The following is a 16,532-nucleotide window of genomic DNA, read 5'->3' on the forward strand; positions in this document are numbered from 1 at the left end:
AAGTTTTAGCTTTTATAGTGTTTTATTAAAGAGGAAATCAAGGAAGAAACAGTTGAATATAGAGGCTGAAGGAATCATTCTACAGAATATACCATGGAACTTTTGGGAAAGTTCAAGAATTTTATTTTCATTTCCATTTTGTCTGAGAAATGTCATTGATTATTTATTTTTCCACCATTGTCTTGAAATTTCTATTTGAAGGTTCACATGTTTAATTTCAAAGAGCTCATTCTTGACATCTGAAAATTCATTTTTCATACATCTTAAAGACTGAGCATGTTCTACCTTTCTGAGGAAATAAATTTATGGTTTTAAAGTTAAAAAAAAATGTCTGTTAAAATTGTAACAATCACTGGGAAAGAAAACAGACTGCTAAATACCACTGAATCACATGAGTTATCCCCACCCCCAGTTTTATTTCCCTTTGGTATTGCCTGGTCTGGACTCAAAGGCAGCCTGAAAGCCAGATGTAAGCACTGGATGTGAACAGAAAGAGTTGTCAAAGAAACTCTTGATGTGAAGTGTGGGAAGGAGGGTCCCCACGTGTAATAGAGGGTAGAGGAAATCTGTTTCTTTCAATCTCTTCTAGCCCCACCTCCATGCAATTCCACAGAAGTGACAGCCGGGAAGGTACCTAAAATTCTGAGAGAGGAAAACCCTTTCTGACCAAAGGAACTGTAATCTCAGAAGTACAGGGGGAATCCCCAGGGCTTTTGTTTTCTCTTATTCTCTCTCTGGTTGGTTCCAGAGCAGACACAGTGGGAGGAAATACATGGCTGGGCAGGAAAACTTAATTCTCAGGACTCTAGTTAGAAGTCCAGGAAAGTGGCATGTGTGGGGGAGTGTACTGGAAGGAGGAAAGTAGTGGAAGAGGCTAAAAAAATTCCATCTGATCCCCATAAAATTGGGTATGAACTCTCAGATTTACCTCTTAGCTGTGCATGCACATGTGTGGATCTGATCCTAAACAAAAAGCCTCAAATCTGGCTTTGAGATCTGAACTGCATAGTGGACCATCAGTCAGGTCCTGGATTAAAAACTGACCCTCCCAGGACAAATGCACTACCACCACTAAGGCTTTGAAAATTGAACTGAGATTACAACCACAGTCCTCAGAAAGTGGTAGGAACTTGCCTGCTAAAACGTATAAACAAAAAACTCAACATTTTCTATAAGATTAAACTGGACTTAAAATTTAATATTTAAAATGCGATACTTCAGATATCCAAATTCATGACCCGAAATGTGATATTTCAAATGTCCAACAGCAAACATGATTATTTGACACGTGAAGAGCTAGGAAAATATTTTAAATTTTTTAAATTTTAAATAATTTAACTGATACAGAAAAGCATAAAGATTATACATAATAATGGAATACCATTGAATATTGCAATTTGGGCCTAATTGTTTTAATGTTCTTTTCTAATGTAAATGTTGGTCTGGGTCAGTCTCAATTGTCTGATTATTTTTCTCTTTGTGGTTGTGTTTGTGTGCTTCATTGCATGCCTGATAATCTTTGACTATATGCTAGATATTGTGAATTTTGTCTTGTTGTGTCCTGGAAATTTTTGTATTCCCATAAATAATTTTGAGTTTGATTCTGGTAGGCAGTTAAGTTACTCCTAAGGAAATAATTTGCTCCTTGTCTTGCTTTTATAACTTGTTATGCAGGTCTAAAGTAATGTTGTTAGGATAATTATTTCCTCCTCTTCAGGCAAGATATTCCTGAACAATCTACTCAGTAGCTCATGAATCTTTACAGTAGGACTATTAGGAAAACATAGAATTCCCTTCATTGATGAGCTGTGTCCCCTCTAAACCTTTCATGAGGCTCTTTCCCTGGTCTTGGGTAGTTTTCTTATATTCATATACTGATCAGTACTCTGGTGAAAACTCCAGGAGGACCCTCTCCAGTCTCCTGAGTTCTTTTCTGTGATGTTCTCTTCTCTCTGCTACTCTGTCCCTTGACCTTTAGTTGCCTGGTCTTTCACTCCTAACTACATCTCTTCAACTCAGGGAGTCTACTGGCCCCAGTTCTCCCTCTTGCCCCTTGGCTTGGAAATAATCTCAATACAAACTGGTGTCATTGTAGGACTCATCTTGTTTGCTCCCCACTTTTTCAGGGATTATAGTTCCGTGTTGACTGATGTCCTGTGTCTTGAAAACTATTGTTTCGTAATTTTTCCTAATTTTGTTTGTGATTGTTTTCGAAAAAAGGTAAATCTAGTCCTCATGCATTCTTCTTGGCCAGACGTAGATGTCCACAACATTTTACTTTAAGATGAATTATAAAGCTACAATAATCAAGACTGTGTTATAGAAGAAGGGGCAGACACAGAAAAGATGAAAGCCCAGGGATAGACCTAAACAATTATGGTCGACTGATCTTTTACAAACATGCAAAGGTAATTTGATAGAGAATGGATAATATTGTCAATAACTCTGTTGTAAAAATTAGAAACCCATATCTTTAAAAAAAAGAACCTTGATCTGAACCTCACAGTATACAAAAATTAAGTCAAAATGGACCATAGATCTAAATGTAAAACAATGTTTCTTATTAGAATAAGTTATATTCCATGTATGTATAATGTCAAAATACACTCTACTGTCATGTGTATCTAAAAAGAGCAAATAATAAAAAAAATTTAAAACGAAAACATAGGAGAAAATGTTCATGGCCTAGATTAGGTTAGACAGAGTTCTTAGATAGGTTATCATCAAACACATAATCAATAAAAATAAAATCATATGTTAAAATGTAAAACTCGCTCTGAAAATTAAAACCATAAGATACCATCCCATACCTTTGTGAGCATCTAGAATGAAACAAACATCAAACCAAATAAAATCTTGCCAGTACCGAGTTCTGGAAATGAAATAACTGGAACTCTCATTCATTGCTGGTGTAGATGCAAAATGGCACACAGCTTAGTAATTTCTTATAAAGTTAAACATATAATAACATATGACCCACCAATTCCACTTCTAGAGAAATAAAAAGGTACGGTCACACACAATCTTATACGTATACTCACGGCAGCTCAATTAATAATTTCTAAAAACTAGAAATAACCCTTATACTCATCAACAAGTGAATGGATAGATAGTTCATTCATAAAATGAAAGACTACTCAGCAATTAAAAAAAAATGAACTGGGTCTTTCTACCAAAGGGTAGCATGAGGAGGACATTTTTTTTTTTTTTTGCGCGGGGGGTGGGGAGGGGTGGTGATGAAACTATTCTGTGTTAACCTTCCCCGAAACTGGAAACTGGACTCTCTCTTCCTATTGTGTAGCTATTAATACATCTATTTCTGGCTTTATAATGTGCAAGACTCCACACACTGTGGGGATCAAGACAGATTTGGACCCTGCCAGTTGTGGGACTCCAGACATAAGCAAGAGGAGAGGCAGGGCACAAATCCCAAGTCAGAGGCATGAATGTTGTGACTCCATTTTTGGTGGCTTGTGTTGATCTCTGACCCAAGATCAGAGTCCTTGTCAAACCACTCTTAGAGAATTCTATCCAATTCTATGATTTCTCAATCACTTTCTGATTGAAAATCAGTTAATTCAAGCTTCTCCCCTCTCTTCTCACAAGGTGGTATCTAAGTTCTAGGGGTGCAGAGGTGAAGGGAAGGAACTTGTTTGGAAGGTACCCTGCAGTGGGTGGCTCTCCAGAGTTGGTGCCTCTCACAGATGCTAGGATGCCCATGCTCCCACTGGACCCAGCCATATCCTATTGTTCACCTTACACTGAGGGGAGACTCAGTCTGCTTTTTCCTCTCACCACTACTGGCACCCCAAAACTCTGGATGATCATCTTCCTGGATAAGCCCATAGTCCAACTGCACTCTGGTCTGTGGTGTTAGGCCTGACTTTTCTAGTGGGCTCCTGGCTCCGTAGGTCACCTGGGAATCAAAGTTGAGTATTTTGTCTTCTGGGCTCCTTCTCTATGTTCTAGCCTTCCTTCACCCTCTGAGAGTTGACAGAAACTGAAAAAAGGGTCTCTTCTCAAAGGGACTCTTCTCAAAGGCTCAAGTAAGATGGTTTCAATGTTATTCGTCCCCATCCTAAGAAAACTTCACACCTGGTGAAACCTAGATCTAATCATACCAAACAAGGTCTCTGTATTTGTCTATTTTGTATCGTGATAACAAAATACCTGAAGTGGAGTGTATTGGTCGGCTTTCTGTTACTATAACAAAATGCCTGACACAGGGTACTAATAAAGAGAAAATACTTGTTTGGCTCATGGTTCTGGAGTTTCCAGTTCAAAATTGGGCAGCCCCCTTGATTTGAGCCTCTGGTGAAGGACCAGATGGCTAAGGTGAAGAGCAAATACATCATGAACCAGGGAGCAAAGACAGCTACTAAAAGATTAGAGTCAGTTCCCACATTCCCTTTTGAGGACATAATCTCAAGGAGGTAAGGACCTTCCATAAGGCCTCACCTCCCAAGTTCTAACACCTCCCAATAATGCTACACTGGGATTCAAGCCTTTAACACATGGACTTTGGGGCAAGACTGTCTCTATTCAAACCATAGCACTGGTTGACTTAAAAAGGTTTATTTGTCTTGATGATTCTGGTGGCTGGAAGGTACAAACAGCCTGGCACCAATATCCTGATGAGAGCCCCCTGGCTGCATTATGGCCATGTATAGGAGGAACATGATTGTAAATAAGGAAGCAAGAAAGTGGGAGGGGTCCAGGCTTACTCTTTTTTGCCTGTTCTCATGGGAACTAATCCACTCCTACAAGACCTGCCCCACTCCCATGAGTTAATATTAATCCATTCATAAGGGTAGAGCACCCATGACCTAATTACCTTCCATTAGTACCCACCTCTTAAAGTTTCTATTACCTCCACGTGCCAGATGGGGCCCAAGCTTCTAGTAAATGAGTTTCTGGAGGACAAACCACAAACTCTAAATCAAAGCAGGCTCACATTCTCTACTTTGGAAGTCAATATTCCCCATTTTTTGCACCCAAAAGCCTTTCTTCTATAGACTTTATATATATATATATATATATATATATATATATATATATATATATATGAAGAGCAAATACATCATGAACCTCCACTGAGGGGAGACTCAGTCTTATATATATAAAGACAATTGGAAATGGGTTTAAATAGTACCTTATGGACCCCCTAACCATGTGATCTTGGCAACTTCTTAATCCTCAGCAATTGTTCCCTTAGCCATAAACTGGGAATGCAGACAGAGATGGCTCTAGGGACTGATGTGAGGAGCCAGAGATGAGGCGATGTGTCACTTGGTGACACACTTAGCACATGGTGGCATGAGCAGGGCATGTCATGATGGCAGTCTCAAGCAGTAAGGATCTCAATAGGAGACACACTATAGGGGTCTTAAATGGTTATCAAGTACTGGGTAAATGGGACCCATCAATAGTGGCAAGCCTGAGCCTGAGTCTGCCTGTCTTCGCCTTACACTTTGCATGGTTTGCAGCCCAGGATGAGGCCCTTGCCGCTCCCATCTGTGGAAGCCTAGGCCCTAGGATCAAAGGTGCCATGAGGACAGACCATGGAGCACGGTGATTCTCCCAAATAAAAAATGGAGTATAGAAACCCAAAGCAGGACAAATTAACACTGGGGCACCAGTACTCATGATTATTCCTCCTTTACAGAGGAGTTGCTAATGTCTGGTAGGCAAGTGTTTGTTGGGCTCCATAGAAACAGACTCTGAGAGATGGAAGTATGTGAAAGTGGTTAACTGGGTACCAAAATTAGACTACTTAGGTACAAGTTCCCAAGAAGCACTCTGAAGTCAAGTGAGGGAAGAAGAGATGCCAATAAGAGTGTGTAAATGAGAAGATTGCTTCTGGGACAATGACTTTAATTCCCTGGGGCCTTCTCAAAGAATTGGAGGCAAATGATTTGGGGTCACCAAGAGGCAAGGAAACTATGATACTTACCCACTGCTATGGTTTGAGTGAGGATTGTCCCTGCTAAAACTCAGGTTGAGGCTTAATACTCCATTGCAACTCAATTGAAGTGGTGGAGCATTTAAGGGAGATAATTAGCATCACTGTCATGAGAGATTAATGCCCATATCCAAGAGGTCAGTTAGGTCTTTTTTAGGACTGGATTAATTACCAAAAGTGTGGGTTGTTATAAAAGAGGAAGGATGGTCCTCCTTGTTTCTTCTCTTCCATGGGATCTCTTCCATGTGTACTGTTCATTGTTCTGCCAAGTTGTCACATAGTCAGAAGGTCCTCACCAGAGGCTGAACAGGGGGGGCCCTCTGATCTTGGACCTTTAACCTCCAAAATCTCTTTTCTTATATAGTTCCAGGTATTTTGTAATAAGGAACGTAATAAGGAACCCACCCACTTTCTTCCTGGGGCATCAGTTTTCTAGCACTTTGGGCCTTCCCTTGGGCAGAGAGATTCATGAGTGTTGTGTGACCTTAGGGTAATGTAGGGTAAACCTCCGGATGGGCATGCGCCACAAAAGAGGTATGCCAGGGGATCCTTGACAGCTTTTGACCTTATTCCTTTTATGATTTCCTGCTCACCCTTTTGTCAAGTGTTTTAGACAGAGCCATTCCTCAGGGGAGATTATGAGGATTCGGACATGCCCATGAATTGCTGGTGGGATTTAAGCTGGCACTGCCTTTTCTGCAGGGCAGTTTGGCAATGGCCTCCTCTGGCTGTGAGGAACAGGATGCCCACCATTCATGACTCAAACCATTGTAGGGAGTGGAAATAGAATCTCAGTAACAGAGCTGAGGACCCAGGCTCTCTTCCCTTTTAATTTCCTCTTTTAATCTAGTTTATTGTCCCCAAGACAGCATTCCAGAGACCCCCCAGCCAAAGTCTAGTGTTTCCAGAGCATGATGTAGGAAGAAATGACCTCACAGGAATATCTACTTTGTGTTGGGCAGGAAAGTCTCTCCTCAGATCTGCCCACCCCCCTTCCGTAAATATCTCTTCCATCCCCAGATCCAGGTTTGTTCTGACCAACCTGGTGGTATAAGATTAGGTAGCACTTCTCTATCCTGCACTTCAACCTTGAGGGGATCTGGAGCTTGGGAGGTGATGATAGATCAGGCCAAGAGGATCATAGACTGCCAGTAGCAACCAGTGCCTCACACCACCAGCCCAGCTCAGGGTCAGTCTTAGGTTCAAGATAATCTACTTTCTGTTGCTATAACAAATTAATGGATGCAGGTACTTTATACAAAAAAAAAGATATTTATTTAACTCATAGTTTTGGAGTTGCAAGAGCATGGCACTGGCATCTATTTGGTTCTGGTAAGGGACTTCTTGCTGTACCACAATTGGCAGAATGGCATCATGGTGGGAGTGCTTACAAAAGGGAGCAAGACAGAAAGCCTGCAAGAAAAAAGTAGCAGTCAAACTTTCTCTACAATACAACCCATTCTTATGAGAACTAAACCACTCTATGGGGCCAACCTTAATCCCTTCTGACTGTAGAGTTCCCATGACCTAATTATCTCGTACTAGGGACCGACCTTCCAGTACATAAAACTTTGGAGGATCCTTACAAACTATATCCAAACAATAGCCATAACTCGGGATTTAATCTTGAGCACACACCTAGCTAGAATTCAGCTTCTGAATTCCATCTTGACCCCACCTTCTTCTGGAGGAAGACCAGAGAGAGTGTGCCTAGGACAATGGCCCCAGCACATGAGGGTCTGCTACAGGCTTGGTCCAGTGCTGGGGTTCATACATTTCCACTCCTATATTCTTTAGTGCTTGCAGTAGCTGCAGAGTGAGTCCCAGGCATCCATCCATCCCAGCTTCCCTCTGTGCCTGGAGTATCCCTGAACCTTAGCAGCCTCCAAATTGAGATAATGGCAGCCACCACATTATCTCTGAACAGCTTTCCCATTCACAGTCTTCCTTTGGTAACCATGGGGGAGTGGTTCCAGGACCCCCTAGGGATACAAGATTCTGCAGATGCTCATATCCCTCTTATAACATGATAAATCCTTTTTTAAAAATGATTTTATTCGCATAAAAGCCATGCATATAATCTCCCATATTTCTTATCTCTAGTTTCAGCCTGATAACTAATACAATGTAAATGCTGTATAAATAGTTGTTACACTGTATAGTTTTTTATTTTCATTATTTTTATTGACATGTTATTATTCTTTATTGATTTACCCACATATTTTCAATGTACAGTTGGTTAAATCTGCTGATTCAGAACCTACAAATATGGAGGGATGACTGTGTATTGTTACATTAATTTCAAATACTCAGATAATGCATGACCACATTTTTCTTATACGAATGAAATTACTTCAATAATACTAAGAAACCCTCGACTGCTTCCTCCTTCCTAAACTCCTTCTAAGGAAGGTCTCTCCTTGAAGAATTTTCCTGTGCATTTACACCCACCTGTAGCATATATGAAGCATTTCCGTGTGTGTCATAAACAGCATAATCTGTCCATATTGTTTTGCAGCTTGATTCTTCTCACCAGACACCTGTCTTGTTGAGTGAAGCATATGTTGGCATGTGGCCCTCTGCCATTCTTTTACTGGCTGTTGTGTTTCCCAGTATGAACAGACAAGCTGGTGTAGTCTTTCTCCTATTGGTGGATATTTGGATTCTGGGTACAATTCTGCAGTTTCTTTCTGCTACAGAGTGAAGGTTGTGTTCCCTCCATATGTTGATATGGAATTCCCAATGAGATGGTGTTAGGAGATGGGGCATTGGGAGGTGATTAAAGCATGAAGGTGGAGCCCTCACTAATAGGATTAGTGCCCTCATAAAAGGAACACCAGAGTGTTCCCATGCCCCTTCTGCCATATAAGGATATAGTAAGAAGTCTGCTGTGTGAGAGCCAGGAAGAGAACCCTCACTAGACAACAGGTCTGTTGGTACCTTGAACTTGGACTTTGCTGCTACCAGAACTGTCAGAAAAAATTTTTTGTAGTTTAAAGAAATTTATTTATTTACCCAGTTTATGCTGTTTTGTTTTAGCAGACTGAATGAACTTAGACATGTTCCTTAAGTTAGAATAATGGAGGCATTAGAGCCCATTGACCCTTCACTCTCCATAAAGCATGGCTATCTCTTCCAATGCCTAGCCTCAACTCTTATCTCTGTGCGGGGTGACCTTCACCTGGCCACCTCTACTGGATGGCCCTATAAAGAGGTCTTTTTGTCTCACAGGAACAGGGATTGTGGCCAGTATCCATTTGCTGAATCAAGGATCTTGTTGATCATGTTTATTTCTTTATAGAAGAAACATCTAAGGGCAGCCTTAGGGGAGCATGAATATGCACTGACCCTGTTTCTGTGTTACTACTGTCTACAAGCAGCCAACACAGGGCTGGCTATGATCCAACACAACCTCAACTGAGAGAAGGAAACTGCCAGTGTACTAGTACGTGCTCAATAAATGCTGGCTTCTTTTCTTTCCAAATTTGTCTTTAACTGGAAAGAATTAATGAATGAGTAAACACTGAGTCACTCCCTCCCCCCACCCCCGCCATGGCATAGAGCTGATGAATGGATCCTTACTGACTGCTGAGCCACAGGAAGCAAGCATTTACCTATAGAAATCAATGATGTTATTATTGACAGAGAAGCATCCAAATGGGATATAATAGGAAGTTCCCATTCCTGCCTGAAAAGTTTTATGCCAAAAATGTTGAGCCTACTTCCAGTTTTGAGGAGGAAGAGGAGATGGAGAATCTGGTTAAAGGGCACCTCAAGGTAGCCCAGATGAATTGGGAAGCAGGAACATTTATTTATAAAACTACTGACTTGGCTCATGAAGCAAATCCAAGGCAAGAAGGGAAGAGGCAGGGTATGTGTATGTGTATGTGTGTGTGGGTGGGGGGTGTCACTCAGATTAAAAGAGAATTAAAAAGCATAATGCCTAAATATCATGTGTGGTTTTTATTTGGATCCTATCTGAGCAGAATACACCAAAAGATTTATTTTTGAGATAACCGTAACATGACTATAGATGGGGCTTAGATGACACCAAAGACTTCTTGGTCATTTAGTGTCATAATGGCATTATGATGATGTGGAAGAATGTCCTTAGGGTATATGTAGGAGTAAGATAGGATTCCCCCCCCCCCTTTTTTTGGAGAGTATTATGATGGCAGACTGAAAAATTGGTTATTTTGTGTAGGATATCTGCTTATCAGTGACCTGTTTATAAGAATATTTGAGGTTCAGGAGCCCGCTCCTCTGTGTCTGCGGCCACTTGCCCTCCGCTCTGTCTTGCGCTGTCTACTGCCCTCTTGCCATCCACCATGGCCTTGATGCACTCAGGCCTCATCCTCTCCGGGGCCGCTGGCACCTTCCACCAGGGCCTTGCCGCCGCAGCCTTTGCCAGAGCCAGCTCTTGGTGGGCCCATGTAGAAATGGGACCCCCAGATCCCATCCTGGGAGTGACTGAAGCCTACAAGAGAGACACCAACAGCAAAAAGATGAACCTGGGAGTTGGTGCCTACCGAGATGATAATGGAAAGCCTTATGTGCTCCCTGGAGTCCGCAAGGCAGAGGCCCAGATTGCTGCAAAAAATTTGGACAAGGAATACCTGCCCATTGGTGGACTGGCTGAATTTTGTAAGGCATCTGCAGAACTAGTCCTGGGTGAGAACAGTGAGGTGTTGAAAAATGGCTGGTTTGTCACCGTGCAGACCATTTCTGGAACTGGCGCCTTAAGGGTTGGAGCCAATTTTATGGAAAGATTTTTTTAAGTTCAGCGGAGATGTCTTTCTACCCAAACCGCCCTGGGGAAATCACCCACCCATTTTCAGGGATGCTGGCCTGAAGCTACAGGGTTATCTGTACTATGACCCAAAGACTTGTGATTTTGACTTCACAGGCGCCATAGAAGACATTACGAAAATGCCAGAGCAGAGTGTTCTTCTCCTGCATGCCTGTGCCCACAATCCCACAGGAGTGGACCCTCGTCCTGAGCAGTGGAAGGAAATAGCATCTGTGGTAAAGAAAAAGAATCTCTTTGCATTCTTTGACGTGGCCTACCAAGGCTTTGCCAGTGGTGATGGTAACAAGGATGCCTGGGCTGTGCGCCACTTCATCAAACAGGGCATTAATGTTTGTCTCTGCCAATCATATTGCCGAGAACATGGGCTTATATGGCGAGCGCGTGGGAGCCTTCACCATAGTCTGCAAAGACGCTGATGAAGCCAAAAGGGTGGAGTCACAGCTGAAGATTGCGATTCGCCCCTTGTATTCCAACCCTCCTCTCAACGGGTCCCGGATCGGATCGCCTCTACCATCCTGACTTCCCCAGATTTGCGAAAGCAGTGGTTGCAGGAAGTGAAAGGCATGGCGGACTGCATCATTAGCATGAGGACCCAACTAGTCTCTAACCTCAAGAAGGAGGTATCCTCCCACAACTGGCAGCACATCACCAACCAGATCGGCATGTTTTGTTTCACAGGCCTAAAGCCTGAACAGGTAGAGCGACTGACCAAGGAGTTCTCCATCTACATGACAAAGGATGGCCGCATCTCTGTGGCAGGGGTCACCTCCAACAACGTGGCCTACCTTGCCCATGCCATCCACCAGGTCACCAAGTAATTTCCTGGTGAGAGAACAGAGACAACCTTTCTGTCGTCGGCCACATCCACATGCAGGATGAGGAAGGGTGCATAACACTTAGTGCATAACACTTAGTGATTGGATGTGTTTCTCAGAAAACAACATGTAGTAAGATAGGGCAGAGGCATCCATGGCTGGTGTCTGGAACTCTGTGGCTTTAAACCAAACTCCCCCATCATCCTTTTATCTCCAACTTTATTGAAAAAGTTTACATGTATAAGAAAGTCACAGCACCAAAAACTTGTCAGATGTTGCAATATTTCAGAAGCTTTAATGAAGCACTGTGTGGTAGAAAAGGGGTTCCTCTGCAGATCCAGCTTGAGACATAGCTCATGCTATAGGCTGAGTTGTGTCATTGACAGTCCACCTCACATTTGTCCCCCCATGGTGGAGCATCCTATCAACAGACCATATTGCACAAATTGTGCTTTACAAAAACCAATGAGTCTGTTGCCACTGCAGCAAGAAAAATAATAGATGTTGTTTCCTGTCTTATTTAAGAAAATAAGGAAATGTCTGTCTCTTCTTACCATTGCTGTTCTTTTATTTAACACAAAGATCTATAACTAGCCTAGATTTCCATCCCATTCTATTGCTTGATTAACCATGAACCCCATCGTATCAGGATCTATTTAAGAACAGAGAACATAATTTTTTGCTCATGCCATACCCTCTTTCTTGGTGAAGAATAGTGGAGGGTAGGTGACTGCACTTTATGCCGGCATCCTCATCAGTGACTGTGTAATTGTCTCCTCCTGGGGTGCTGCCTCTGCCGGCTGGACCTTTTCCTTCTTTCCTTGTGGTTGTGCAGCCACTAACCTCACATCATGAGTCAGGCAACACAGGTTAGGATCAGAAAGGAGATAGTCTGGGGTTTGTGTGCTGCCAGCCAGGCTTAGGCTTCACTCTTGGAACGATAACCACCATCTGCTCTAATCATGTAGACTTACTACAGCTTGGTTTCTCTGTTACAATAAAATTACTGTAGATCAAAAAAAGAGAATATTTGACAAGCAATTGTTTTTAATTTATAAAAACAAAAGAGTAAAAATATTTGCAAAAATTTCCAAAAGTTAAGGATAAAAATCAAGGCCAGTAATGCCGTAGTGAAACAAATATATTCACTTATTGATAGCCAAAATATAAAAGCACATGGGGAAATGATTTGGCAATAAGCATCCCAAACCATAAAAATATTCATATTTTCTAGCTTAAGAATCTGACTGCTGGGAATTTACTCGGATGCAATAATTTGAAAGAAGGGGAAAACCTCTCACTGCAAGGGCGCGGCTCTGTGAGTTACGTGTTTTGGCTTGATGGTATTAGAAAGCAAAGTTCCTAGGACTATGTTGCAACTTGGAAGCTTGAACTAGAAGCTGGGATGTGCGTTGTGATTACAGCCACGAGAAGGCATGTGTGCTTGGGGCCCCTGCCAGCAGTCTGGAAATGTGAGGGTAGGTCTTCCAGGAAGCAGGTTTGGGGCGGGGAGGGGGAGTTGGTGTAGGGGGTGTTTTCATGCTTTTTGCAAAATTTCAAGCTGGTACCATACTGCTATGGCCACGTGTGCAAACTGGGTGGAAGTAAAGTGAAAACTTAGAAACCCAACCAGCCTCACACTGGAGCAAATTTGCGCTTTTAGAAGCCTGGGGAGGTCTTGGTCACCCCATTTTTCTTTGCCAGTCTTGGGGCCCTGTGCTTACAAATCGAATCCAGAATATTGAGTATGAAAGGCTTCATCATATGGTATGATGTGTATTTTTTTTTTTTTGGTGTAATACACATAACACACAGACTTCTCCCAATAGGATGGGATTGTCAGACATTTTCCTGAAACCTCGGGTGGGGAAGGATGTGGTCATGATGGAAGGTATGGAAGGAAGGGCTGTGGAAGAGAGATGGAACAGAACTGAAAAGATTTAGGAGATTTATTGGTACTGTGTTCCTTATATACTTATGTTGCTGCCTCAAATGTGGAATGAGGCACAGTATAAACTCTTCACTATTTCTTCTCCATAGTCTATGGTGAATGTATTATTATTCCCATTTTACAAATGAGGAAGCTGCAGTTCCAAGGGATTGATAATTTCATGAAGATTTTCTTGGCTTTTAGGTGTAAAATTGATACTAACCTGGATCAGGTGTTGGGGCCAGAATCTTGGGAGCAGGTAATGAAGAAAACCAGGGACACAAAGAACCAGTCCTGGGCTGGGGTTGTGGCTCAGTGGTAGAGCATTTGCCTAGCACGTCTGAGGCCCTGGGTTCGATCCTCAGCACCACATATAAATAAATTTTTAAAAACGAAGGTATTGTGTCCAACTATAACTAAAAACTAAATATTAAAAAAATGTGTATATATAAAAAAAGAACCAGTCCTTCACCAGTTCTCTTTGTTTTCCTTTTTCCCTGATGTCTCTAGACACTTACTGTACAGGAAACTGAGGCTGAACACTTACAGGCTTGAACAGGTGACTGAACTTCCAGCCCCAAGATCTGATTCCAAATCCCACCCTCAGAATGCTGGTTCCTCAAGTTACATTGTATTATGTCCCTAAAGGCTGATGGAGCTTTCTCTTCCCAAGCAGGTGCTTAGTCCACTCCACTAGATCCCTCAGAGAGAATGCTCAGAAAAGAGACAGAGACAGGATGTGCCCAGGTTCCCACAAAGAAGTGAAGGAACCAGAAGTTGAATCCAGTCCATGGAATATAAAAATGGATGTATCATATGGTATAATGCTTCTTTTTTCCTTTTTCTTTTTGCTGTGGTGAAATACAAATAACAAAGCTTAACACTTAAAGCATATATTTCAGTGGCACTTAGTATATTCACAATGTTTGTTCAACCATATAATTCCTAAGCTTGTTCATCATATTAAATGAAAACCTCATACCCATTAAGCAGTCTCTCCCCATCTTTCTCTCTCCACAACCCCAGGCAACTATCTGCTTTCCTTCTCTATGCATTTGTCTGTTCTGGATATTTTATATAAATGGAATCATAGAATATGATGCTCTTTGTATCTGACTTCTACTTAGAATAGTGTTTTCCAGATTTACCCAAGTGGTAGTATGTGCTAGCACTTCATTCCTTTTTATGGCCAAATCATATTCTACTGTATTTATACACGACCTTTTGCTTTTCTAAGTATTGAAAAACATTTGGATTGTTTGGGCTATCATGATTAATGCTGCTATGAACATTTATGTACAAGTTATGGTTTGCCTATTTTCAATTCTTTTGGGTATACATACCTAGGAGTAGAATTGCTGGGTCAGATGATAATTCTATGTTTAACTTATCAAGGAACTGCCAAACTATTTTGCACAGTGACCTCTCATTTTACATTCCCACCAGCAATGTGCAAAGGTTCCAATTTCTCTGTATCATTATCAACATTTGTTATTTTCCACGGCTGCTGCTGCTGCTATTGTTAGTATTGCCACCCTAGTGAGTGTGAAGTGGTATCTCATTGTGGTTTTGATTTGCATTTCCCTAATGGTTAAGGATATCTTTTCATGTGCTTGTTGACCCTTTGTATATCTCCTTTGAAAATATATACATTCCAGTTCTTTGTTTTTTAATTGAGTGGCCTTTGTTGTTGACTTATGAGTTCTTTATTTAGCCCAAATACTAGATCCATCTCAGATATATGATTTGCAAATACTTTCTCCCATTCAGTGAATTGTCTTTTCACTTTTTGATAATGTCCTTTGATGCAACAAGGCATTAATCTTCATTAAGTACAATTTGTTTTTCCTCTTATTGCAAATGCTTTTGGTCGTTTCTAAGAATCCATTGATAATGTCATGAAAATCTGAACCAGTGTTTTCTTCTAAGAATTTTATAGTTTGGGTCGTTACATTTAGGTTTGATTAATTTTGAGTTAACTTTTGTATATGGTGTGAGGTAAAGCTCTGAATTCATTCTTTTGCACATGAACATCCAGTTGATCTAGCACCATTTGTTAAAAAGAGTGTTCTCACATTGAATGATTTGGGCACCTTGTTGAAAATCATTGACCCTGATGTATAGGTTTATTTTAGACCTTTAGTTCTATTCAATTGATCTATATATCTATCTGCCCCAGTACTATATTCCCTTGCTCACTGTAGTTTTACAGTTAGTGTTGGTATTGAGAAGTATAAGTCCTCTGACTTTGTTATACTTTTTCAAGACTGTTTTTGTTATTTATGGTCTCTTTAAAATTCCTTTGAGCTTTAAGTTGGTTTTTCTTTTTGTGCAAAAAAAATGTGATTTTGATAGGATTTATATTAAATCTGTAGATCATTTTTATTAAGTCTTCCAACTCATGAACACATATGACCCTCTCTTTATGACTTCTTTAAATTTTTCAGCAATGTTTTATAGTTTTCAGAATACAAGTTAAATTTATTCCTACTACAAATAAAATTATTTTCTTCATTTCCTTTTGGATTGCTCATGATATAGAAATGCAACTGACTTCTGTGTGTTGATTTTTTATCCTCATACTTTTCTCAATTCTGCCCTTTGAGATAGGTGTTCACTAATTTGCCCAGGCTGATCTCAAATTCTTGGGCTGAAGGGATCCTCCCACTTCAGTCTCCAACTAGCTGGGACTACAGTCACATACAACACTGTGCCTGGATTCTGAACTGTTTTTTGAGTTCTAGTAGTTTTTTCCTTGATGCTTTATAACTTTCTACATTTAAGATCATGTTATCTGTGAATAGAGATAATTTAACTCCTTTTACTCCTGGATGTCTTTCAGTTCTTTTTCTTACATCATTCTCCAACCACAACTTCCAGTAAAATGTTTACTAGAAGGTACAAAAACAAACATCCTTATCTTGTTTTTGATCTTAGGGGAAACACATTTGGTCTTTCACCAAACCTGTTAACTGCAAATTCTCCATTTCTGATTTTTCATTATGTCAAGAAAGT

The 16,532-nt window shown here is 41.0% G+C and overlaps 1 pseudogene; it reads left to right on the forward strand.

Annotated features, from left to right (window-relative positions):
* The first annotated feature begins 10,290 nt into the window (after window positions 1-10,290).
* On the forward strand, window positions 10,291-11,621 carry LOC113199389 (aspartate aminotransferase, mitochondrial pseudogene; annotated as a pseudogene).
* The last annotated feature ends 4,911 nt before the right edge of the window (window positions 11,622-16,532 follow it).

Source organism: Urocitellus parryii, chromosome 1 (assembly GCF_045843805.1).
Source record: "Urocitellus parryii isolate mUroPar1 chromosome 1, mUroPar1.hap1, whole genome shotgun sequence".
NCBI classification, from domain to species: Eukaryota; Metazoa; Chordata; class Mammalia; order Rodentia; family Sciuridae; genus Urocitellus; species Urocitellus parryii.